Genomic DNA, 11,321 nt, shown 5'->3' with positions numbered 1-11,321 from the left:
CACTCCAGCCTGGGCGACAGAGCAAGACCCTGTCTCAAAAAAATAAATAAATAAATTATTTTTTGTGGAGACAGGGTCTCACTCTGTTGCCGAAGGTGGTCTTGAACTCCTGGGCCCAAGTAATCTGCTTGCCTTGGCCTCCCAAAGTGCTTGGATTACAGGCCTGAGCCATTGCACCCGGCCTCTCAAGACATTTTTTTTCTTTTAAAATATGGAATGCTTCACGAATTTGCCTGTCATCTTGTGCAGGTCTATACTAATCTTCTCTCTATCACTCCAATTTTAGTACATGTGCTGCTGAAGCGAGCACTCAAACCATTTTCAAACCAGCTGGGAAGCCTTCCCTGATCTTCTCAGAGACTCATTACGTAACAAGTCCTTTCACATCTTTTGGGGTGTGTATGTGTGTGTGCGTGGCATTATCAATATTGGGAATCTGAACCAAATTCTGGGTGAAGGTCCATCCTTCTTATAAAGAGTGACTATAACATCATTAAATGGCTAAAATTTAAAAGCCTGATGATATTAAATGTTGGTGAAGGTGAGGAGGAAGTAGAACTATTAATATATATATCATGAGAAAGTGAAATTTAAACCCACTTTGGAGAACAATTTGACAACTTTTTGAAAAGCCAAATATATATATACTATGTGATGCATTACTTCCACTCCTAGGCATTTGCCCAAGAAAAAGGAAGCATATGTTCATATAAAGACTTGTATATGATCGGTCACAGCAGCTTTACTTATAACAGCCCCTAAACTGGAAACAACCCAAATGATTAATAAAATGGAACACTATTTGGCAATAAAAGATTGAACTATGCCATTATTGTGCCACTGCACTCCAGCCTAAGCAACAGAGAGAGACCCTGTCTCAAAAAAAAAAATTGAACAATCAATATATGCAAAAACATGGATGAAGCTCAAGCAGATTAAAAGAAGTCAGATAGAATACATACTGTATCTTCCCCTTATAATATTTTTTAGAATATACAAATATCTATGGTTATAGAAAGCAGCTAAGTGCTTGCCTAGGGCCTGGGTTGGGAATGGAGCAGAGGCAGAAAGGAAGAAGAGGGAGGGATACAAAGATGCATCACGAAAACTTTGGAGGTGACAAACATATTTAGTATCTTGATTTTGGTGATTGGTGTACATGTCAGAACTTATACAATTATACATTTTAGATATGCACAGTTTCTGATATGCCAATTATACTCAATTTGAAAAAAGGCAATAATTTCATGGCGAGTTGTTGTTGATAGAAAAGAGCTTCATCCATGGTATCCACGGGGATTGTAAAAATAAATCAATAAGAAAAAAAAAAGAAAAGAGCTTCAAGGACTGTTCCTTGGGCATTTCAGAGATCTCCTATCATATGATATTATCTTCAATTTCCTCCTTTTTTTTTCTGAATTCCATCTTCCTCTTTCTTGATTTGCTCTTTCATTTTGATGGAAGACACCCCTCAGTGAAATAATAAGGGTACTTCTGTAAAAATATTTTTTCCAGCATCAATTTATGACAGTTTGGCTAGGTATAGAATTCCAGGTTAGAATTCTTTCTCCACCAGAACTTTGAAGGCATTGACCATTATCTTGCTACTCCATGATGATGTTAAAAAGATCAAACCTATTTTGATTCCTGATATATTCCTTTTCATACACCCTTTGGTTCCTTTGTACATAATCTTTCCTTCTCTCCCCATCCCCCATCTCCCTGGAGACCTATAGAATCTTCTAATTGCACCCATCAAAGTTCATGGTAATGTGCTTTAGTGTGAGTTTATTTTTACACATTGTGCTGGTTACTCAGTGAATGCTGTCAACTTGACAGTGCGTATCTTTCAATTCTGGCAAATTTTTTTGTTGATGATTTCCTCTATTCAGATTTTGGACCTACTGCTTTGCTCCTTTAATTTGCTTACTTTTTCTTCTTGTTTTCTCTCTCCTATTATCTTTCTTTAATCTTTTTTGGGGGGAAATTTCCTTAACTCTATCCATCAGCCTTTATATTGTGTTTTAAAATTCCATTATTATATTTCATTTTTCAAGAATGTTTTGTTCTGAGTGTTTACTATGTATATGTATGATTCTGTTCTTTAATGAATGCATACATTCACTTGTTTCTCCAAGTATATTCTCTCTCCAAGTACAGGAAAAGTTTTTATCTTCGAGAGGCTCTTGTTCCTGTAGAGTTTCTGTCCTTCGAGTTACTTTGTTTTGGTTTCTTCCATGTTAAGAGGCTCTTCTGATATTGAGTGCATAATTTCTCTACTGCTGCACAAATTCTCAGACTTGGTGGCTTAAAATACCACAAATTCATTATCTTACAGTTCTGGAGGCCGGAAATCCTAAAATCAGGGTGTTGGAAGAACTGTATTCCTATGGAAGCTCTAGAGAATGTTTCTCTGATGTGCTCATAATCATGCTTTTTAAAAAGTCTGTTTTGGAGCATCGGTGATGGTTACATAATACTTGCTGGTCTCCAGTTTCCACAGGAGTTAGCAATGGTGAAACCATGCTTACATTCAGCTTTCAGTTTTTACAAGACTCAGACATACTTGAAGGAGGCCTTTTCCATCTTGGCAGCCTCCCCCTCAAATTTTTTGATGGTTCTTTTGTCAATCAGATGGTGGGCTTGCCTGAATCTACATGTCCAATGACGGCAATGTTGATATGATTCTTTGTTTTTCCCATTTTGGCCTTAACCCATTTATGCCAAAGGTTGCAAATTTTGGGTGGTGGGGGGGTGGAATCAGACCTTGGCAATGACCTTGAGCAGGATATAAATAACTCCCACAAGCTTAGCGTTCCAATAATGGAACATTAGGCATAAATGGGTTTAGTGGTGGTTTTCACAATACATATATTTTGGTGGCAAACTTGTTATGAATAAAGCTCTCACAGTCTCCTTTTGGCTGGGACTGATACCCTTGACTTCTTGTTGGCTGTCAGCAGAAATTGCTCTCAACTTTTAGAAGCCACCCTCAGGTCCTAGCCATATGGCCCTCTTAAACATGGCAGTTTACTTCTTCAAAGCCAGCAGGAATTTCTCTCTCCAGCCTACTAAGAAGGAGTCATATTATATAACATAATCACAGGAGTAATTATACCATCACCTTTGCAATCTAATGCAACCCAATCAAGGCAATGACTATTCCATCAAATTCAGATTGCAATCACATTCATGGGGAGGAGATTTTCCAGGGTGTGTGATCCAGAGGACAGAAGTCTCGGAGGTCAGTACAGAATTATGCCTAAAACATCATGCATTAGTTCAAATCTTTCTTTTAGAAAAAGAAGTTTAAAGATTTAGAATGGAAGTTGAGCTCCTAAATTTTTCTTGCTACCATTTCTCAATACCTTTAGAAATCAGTAGCTAAGAACATAATAAGGGAAAGAAAGTAATGTGTATTGATTACCAAATATATACCAGGCATTGTGCTAGGTCCTTGACATTACAGTTTATTCAATATCAGAAAAGAATTACATTTGAACCAAGGAGGTACTATAAGAAACATGTAACCAAATCAGAGCGTTCTTAATACTGGTAAGTGCAGGTAAGAAAATTAGACAATAACAATCGTCATTAAGTTGAAAGGCTAAATCTAGTATTTTGAAAATTTCCTAAAAGTATGATTGGGTATGATTTTGATGGTCTTGGAAAACAAATACTCTACATTTCCCAGTGAAATATGAACATTTTTTCTTTTTAAAGCAAAACAGATTTTGGTTGCACAGAATTTAAAACAGACTGTAGCTTATGTAACTAAATTTAATGTCCTAAAATATTTTCTCCTAAATCATGCTGCACATATTTTATTAATCTATGAATAAAATCTATTCCAGGATGGCACTGCACATATTTAATCATAGTCAAATCTTTCTTCATCTAGAAGATCCAATATAGCTAATATTGCTTAGAAAATAGGAACTACAGAGAGCTTTAGAATTAAGAAATATTTTAAACCACATTTAAATTCAAGTATTATTTAATGCAATTTTTATCCTGAAGCATCAAGATGGAAGTACTGTCTTTGTCCAGAGCAATCAAAATTAAAACATCAAATAATTTCAATTTTTCACATAATTGTATTAAATATTTAAAGACTTGAATTAAGGTCTCTGACAATATAATAGTGCTAGAATGTATTTAGCAAATTAAAAATACGAGTTGAAAATTAACTCAAAATAATGACAGCAATTTTTGTTAATTCTGTTACTAAACAAATGTGGGCTACTGAATGTAACTGAAAAACTACAAATATAAACTAGTCATATATTATAGAAATAACTGACTCATAATATACAAACACCTAAATTATTTCACCTATGTAAAAAATTTGTTTTATTCATGAATAAGATATCCTAAAAATAACATATGCTTAAAGTCCAAAAGAGATTTTTTCTAAACTCATAAATCATAAAATTTTAAAAAAGCATTTTGGCCTAAAATGCTCCATTCTTGGTCTCAACCCAGGTAAGTATTTTGGAAAACTGGAAGAAAAACTGTATTTCATAGTTGTTTCAGGTATCTCAATGTAGATGGGAAAAGGAGATATTTTTCTCATTCTTATTTGAGCATTTTGTGCACTTATTCACACATGGCACAATTTTAAACTTTGAATTGGCATGTACAAAATCCTCTATGAGGAAATCACAGTCTAGATATAAAAGCTGGCAACTTCTGATTTCTGGAGCATAGCAGAACATTTGCAGTGCCCAGCTTTCATTAGCGGTGAACTAGGCATTCATGTTGGCCAAATTTTGTACTGTTATCCAAAGTGTAATTGAACAGGCACCAGCAAATGAGACATTTGAAAGCTTCTTACAAGGAAGCAAACTAAATAGTACACATTCCTATAAGATAAAATATATATAAGGATCAGAAGCTGGAGTAAAAAAGAATGATGTCCAGTAATGGCAGACTAGGTAATATCCATCAACTCTCTCACTGAAGGAAAACAACCAGAAAAGCTTGGCAAAACAGGCTGGGCGCAGTGGCTCATGCCTATAATCCCAGCACTTTGGGAGGCCGAGGTGGGTGGATCACCTAAGGTCAGGAGTTCGTGACTAACCCGGCCAACACGGCGAAACCCTGTCTCCACTAAAACTATAAAAAATTAGCTGGGTGTGGTGGTATGTGCCGACAGAGTGAGTCTCCATCTCAACAGAAAAGAAAAGGAAAAGACAAGAAGGAGGGAGACAGAGAAATAAAGAAAGAGAAAGAGAGAGAGAAAGAAGCTTGGAAAAACAAAAACAGCTGCTTGGAGGGAGAGAGAGAGAGACGGGGGTGGGGAAAAGGAAAGGAAAAGGAAAGAAAGGAGGAAGGAAGGAAGGAAAGAGAGAGAGAAAGAAGCTTGGAAAAACAAAAACAGCTGCTTGAAAGCATCAGACTGCTAACAAAGGAGTGAAAAATTACAAAATTGTGAAGAAGTAGACTTAAACAAGTGAGCCTAGCATTTGGGGTTGCTACCCCCTAGGGACATCTGCTGATGAAGTAGATCAGAGGGGAGCAGAGGTTTCAAAAAACTTGCAGGGATAGGAGACAAAAAGGACTTCAGGGCCCACCAAGGAAAAGGGACCCTGGTCAGCACTCCAGGTTTTGGACTGAGATCTTCCCCACCACAGTGCAAGTTAATGATGAACTAGAATCTGGAATTGAATCCAACTTCAAAATCTCAAACCCTTTCTGGATTAAAGTGATCCAGGATCATAAATACCCCTACCCATCCCCCAGAAACAAAAGTAAATCCTTTCTGAAGGAAGAGAAAACATCATCCTCCCTCGAAGTACTTCCTACTATTTCTCCCATCCAGTATCAACACACAAAGCCACCACTGCCATCACCAGGTATACCAGGAGAGAAGTCAACATCATGAAAAACAGAAACAGACCCACAGGGGAACCACATGATCAACTTATCAGACACAGGCTTTAAAATAACTGTGTCAACCTGAAAAAAATATACTGAAATTGAGAATTCAATAAATGGATTTTTAAAATTAGACACAGATGAAAAAAGTTGATAAACTGTTATATAGGTCAGAATTCTGGCCACAGTGGCTCATGCCTGTAATCCCAGCACTTAGGGAGGCCGAGGCAGATGGATCACCTGAGGTCAAGAGTTCAAGACCAGCCTGACCAACATGGTGAAACCCCATCTCCACTAAAAATACAAAAATTAGCTGGGTGTGGTGGTGGGTGCCTGTAATCCCAGCTACTCAGGAGGCTGAGGCAGGAGAATTGCTTGAACCCCGGAGGCGGAGGTTGCAGTGAGCTAAGATCATGCCACTGCACTCCAGCCTGGGCGACAGAGCGAGACCCTGTCTCAAAAACAAACAAACAAACAAACAAAAAAGAAGTAAATTCTTGGAGTGAAGGGAGACACAAGAGTAGAAAATACAGGAAAGTATAGAAGAGACATAGGGAATTAAGCAAAAAGACCTAATAAATGTTAAGTGGAATCCCAGAGGAATGAAGGTGAATGTAGCCAAAGCAGTATTTGAAAATTGTTGAGTTTTCTACAACTAATAAAAAATATTTTCAAGTCATTAAGTAATGTTGAACAGCTCATGTGAACAATGTTGAACAATCATATGTGCTGACATCATCAGCATAATCTATGTTGTAGGAACTCCCTAAGACAATCCCCTATCTTCAATAAATTGCAAGCGAAAAAAGAGATGAAGTATAAACCTGGAATCTAAGAGAGTTAAGAAACAGACCATCCAATCACAATATGTGGACTCTAATTGGATACTGATTCAAACAATTGCACTAGGAAAAAGCCATCATGATATCCACAAGACAATGGGGAGCTTGAACAGTAATCAAATACGATGATATTATTAGAGAATTACTGTTTTTGTTTGTTCCATTTTGGTCTGACAATGATTTTGTGATTATATATTAGAACAAAAGTTATCTTTTAGAAATATTACATACTTACAGATGAAATGGCAGAATGGAATTTGCTTAAAATAATACAGAAGTGGTAAGTTAATGGGGTTATAAATTAAAAGCAATTTGCCATGAATTACTTGTTGAAAGAGGTGACGGATATGTGCCAAGTTCATTACTCTTTTCAATTTACTTTTGCCTGTGTTCAAAATTCTCCATAGTAAAGTTTCATACAATTATTAGTGAGCTTGCTTTCCTTGCTAATCAGCCAGTTTCATAACCCACCCTTTTTACTCCAGTTTTCAAGACAGGGTAGAACTAGAGAGAAATGTCAATATGCTTTAATTTTATAAGAGGAAAAGCTTCAGAAATGTAAGACTTCCACTGTACCTAACAAGTTTAACATGTTAAAGAATTTTAGTGACATGGAGCATGATGCAGGCTTAATGTGGAATCTTTTCATTAGTTTGCTCCATTTTATTTGACAGCATCCATTACAGTAACTTTTCAATGTGCCACACTTCAAAATAAACCCAGGCAAAAGTAACAACCTATAATTTTATTTTTCACTAATAATTAATTTTTGAGACAGAGTCTCACTCTGTCACCCAAGCTGGAGTGCAGTGGAGTGATCTCATCTTACTGCAACCTCCAACCCTCAGGTTCAAATGATTCTCCTGCCTCAGCCTCTCGAGTAGCTGGGATTGGGCACGTGCCACCACGCCCAGCTAATTTTTGTATTTTTAGAAGAGACAGAGTTTCACCATGTTGGCCAGGCTGGTCTTGAACTCCTGACCTCAAGTGATCCGCCTGCCTTGGCCTCCCAAAGTACTGGGATTACAGGAGTGAGCCACTGGGCCTGGCCTACTTTTCATTAATTTAGACTTGGCCTGTTCCAAATTAGGTATTTTCCCCATACCATGTATTCATCATAGTATAGTATCTAGAGTTTCAAGTTAGATTTTTTCTTTTTTCTTTTCTTGATTTTTTTTTTTTTTTTTTTTTTTTTTGAGGTAGAGTCTTGATGTCACCCAGGCTGGAGTGCGGTGGCACAATCTCAGCTCACTGCAACCTCCGCCTCCCAGGTTCAAGCGATTCTCCTGCCTCAGCCTCCCGAGTAGCTGGGATTACAGGTGCCTGCCACCATGCCCAGCTAATTTTTGTATTTGTAGAAACGGGGTTTTGCCATGTTGACCAGGCTTGTCTCGAACTCCTGACCTCAACTGATCCACCCGCTTCGGCCTCCCAAAGTGCTAGGATGACAGGCGTGAGCCACCGCGCCCGGCCAAGTTAGACCTTTTTAATACTCTCTTTAAAACATGCCTTAGCACCACATTCTAGAAGCTTAGAAACTCTGCTATGGGGGAAAATTTTTGCAACATATTCATCTTAGAAACATGAATAATGCTTTTAATCTAGCTTTGACTCCACTGAGTACTGAAAGGGGGTGGATACACACACAGATAACATAAAACATGAGCAATCACATTTAAAAGATAAAGTACATTTTTTAATAATTTGTGGTGATTTGATATATCCTGTATCACAGATACTATAGATTAAAGATTCTATCTACAGTACTTTCTGAGAGTTGCTACATGGGAATTCCAGAGGAACACTGTAATGTTTATATTCTTTGGAATCCGTATCCCCAAGTAATTGAATTCATTGTGGAAACCCAAATAAGTCTTTCAAGTATTTAAAATAAATTTGCCAAGATGAAAAGTGACTTCTGGTCATGTTTTCATTCCTTTCCAAGTATATATGTAAAGAATTTTTCATTAATAAGGCTTTACATACAATCATATGTAAGCCATGAGCTGTTACTTCCTGCTGATAGCTTTAAACTACTTAAGCTTTACTTTCTTATTAAACACTAAGGAGAAAGACTCTTCTGAGGCATATGAGAGACAGTCACCTTCCAGCCTTTTGTGGAAAATTTAACAGCCAAATTTTATCTAACTTAATGATAAAACCTACACTCAAGTACTCAAATTTGTGATTATTATTATTTTTGGCTGAGATGGAGTCTTGCTCTGTTGCCCAGGCTGGAGTACAGTGGCGCGATCTCAGCTCACTGCAACCTCCATCTCCCGGGTTCAAGCAATTCTCCTGCCTCAGCCTCCTGAGTAGCTGGGACTACAGGCACTCGCCACCATGCCTGGCTAATTTTTTTATTTTTAGTAGAGACAGGGTTTCACCATGTTGACCCGGCTGGTCTTGAACTCCTGACCTCATGATCTGCCCGCCTCGGCCTCCCAAAGTGCTGGGATTACAGGCACAAGCCACCGTGCCCGGCCAAATTTGTTATTTTTAAAAGAAAGGAATCATGGCCGGGCATGGTGGCTCACACCTGTAATCCCAGCACTTTGGGAAGCTGAGGTGGGCAGATTACTTGAGTCCAGGAGTTCAAGACCAGCCTGAGCAACATGGTGAAACCCTGTCCCTATCTCTACAACAAAATACAAAAATTAGCTGAGAGTAATGGGGCACACTTGTAGTCCCAGCTACCCAGGAGGCTGAGGTGGGAGGATCGCTTGAGCCTGGGAGGTGGAGGTTGCAGTGAGGCTGAGATTGTGCCACTGCAGTCCAGCGCAGCCTGGGCAACAAACTGAGACCGTGTCTCAACAACAACAACAACAAAGCCATGATCTAAAACTACTAGGTATCAACAGATTAATCATCTAAAAGCACTGCTTTTTTATTATCCCTTTGCATGAAAACCATCAATGGGCCGGGCGTGGTGGCTCACGCCTGTAATCCCAGCATTTTGAGGGGCTGAGGCAGGCAGATCACCTTAGGTCAGGAGTTTGAGACCAGCCTGGCCTGCATGGCAAAACCCCATCTCCACTAAAAATACAAAAATTAGCTGGGTGAGGTGGTGTGTGCCTGTAATCCCAGCTATTCAGGAGGCTGAGGCCTGAGAATTGCTTGAACCCAGGAGGTAGAGGTTGCAGTGAGCTGAGATCGCACCACTGCACTCCAGCCTGGGCAACAGAGCTAGACTCTGCCTCAAAAACAACAACAACAAATCATCAATGATTTACCAGTGAAGATATACTCAACCTCCTTAACTTGAAATTGGCAGTTCTTCCCCATCTTGCTCAACCTTAACTTCTGAGTATCACATTAAAAACTACATCCTAGCCAATCTGGACCCCTAGTTCTCCAAACATATGACAGCTACTCACCAACTGAATGTCATACTCTGCAAAGTGGAGTTGCTACTTCAACAAGATGCATCTGCTTGGATGCTCCTTCTGGCTTTGCTGCAGATATTCAGTGTTTGCTTATTTACACAGGCAAATGTAGCATTTCCCTACCATGGCACCAGGAGGCTCTAAAGGGCTGAATATGGCTGTACTTGGAAGGCCAAGGAAATCCCAGGAGCATGGAATGAGGTGGAACAATCTAATTCTGCTCTCACCTGACTACAGCGTAAGCCACCTGACTAGAGCTCTACACCTGACTACAGCAAAAGAAAGACACCAATAGGAAATGACAGCAGAAAAAAGTCTTATTTCAACTCAACTTTATTTTCCCTTCTCCTTTATGGTAACTGAAGGCTTTATGGTAACTGAAGGTGAATGAGATAATTACACACAGTTTTCCTATAATGTTTCAGGCTAATCGTTATTTCCTAGAAAGTCTCTGGCTAATTCTCAAATTTTCTAAAGATGGATAATAGCTCCAGGAATTATACTAGTGGGCTATAGCTGAAATCGTTTTGATCTGAGTAGTCTCCTATCAAAATTACTTTCACATACTTAGTAAAACTCATTACAGGTGAAAGCTACTGAATGAAAGCCTAGTAATAGTTATAGAAGAAAAAAACTTGAAAAAAGTTTTACTTATCATTGCAATTATTTTTAATTAAGAAACAGCAATGACAAATAATTGCTAGTTATCACTATCACGTAATAAAAATATTTTAAAAATCTGGGGTGTGATACACTAAAGTTATGAGAAAATATATTTGTCTGTAGTCTATATTCAGTTGAACAGACTTTAAAACTGTGTATTAAAAGGTCTTTGCAGCCAGGCGTGGTGGCTCATGCCTGTAATCCCAGCATTTTGGGAGGGCGAGGTGGGCAGGTCACCTGAGGTCAGGAGTTCGAGACCAGCCTGGCCAACAGAGTAAAACCCCATCTCTACTAAAAATAGAAAATTTAGCCAGGTGTGGTGGCATGCACCTGTAATCCCAGCTACTCAGGAGGCTGAGGCAGAAGAATCACCTGAACCCGGGAAGTGGAGGTTTCAGTGAGCCAAGATCACTCCACTGCACTCTCCAGCCTGGGTGACAGAGTGAGACCCATCTCAAAAAAAAAAAAAAAAAAAAAAGGGTATTTGTAGGCCAGGTGCGGTGGCTCACACCTGTAACCTGTAATCCCAGCACTTTGAGAGGCTGAGACG

The 11,321-nt window shown here is 38.8% G+C and overlaps 1 non-coding gene across 1 annotated transcript; it reads right to left on the bottom strand.

Annotated features, from left to right (window-relative positions):
- Positions 1–205: 205 nt before the first annotated feature.
- Positions 206–310, bottom strand: LOC115936088 (U6 spliceosomal RNA). Its single transcript, XR_004071672.1, has one exon. It is a non-coding gene; the product is annotated as a U6 spliceosomal RNA (small nuclear RNA).
- Positions 311–11,321: the final 11,011 nt, after the last annotated feature.

This window comes from Gorilla gorilla, chromosome 8 (genome assembly GCF_029281585.2).
Source record: "Gorilla gorilla gorilla isolate KB3781 chromosome 8, NHGRI_mGorGor1-v2.1_pri, whole genome shotgun sequence".
Taxonomy (NCBI): Eukaryota; Metazoa; Chordata; class Mammalia; order Primates; family Hominidae; genus Gorilla; species Gorilla gorilla.
This window is presented reverse-complemented; position numbering and strand designations above follow the sequence as displayed.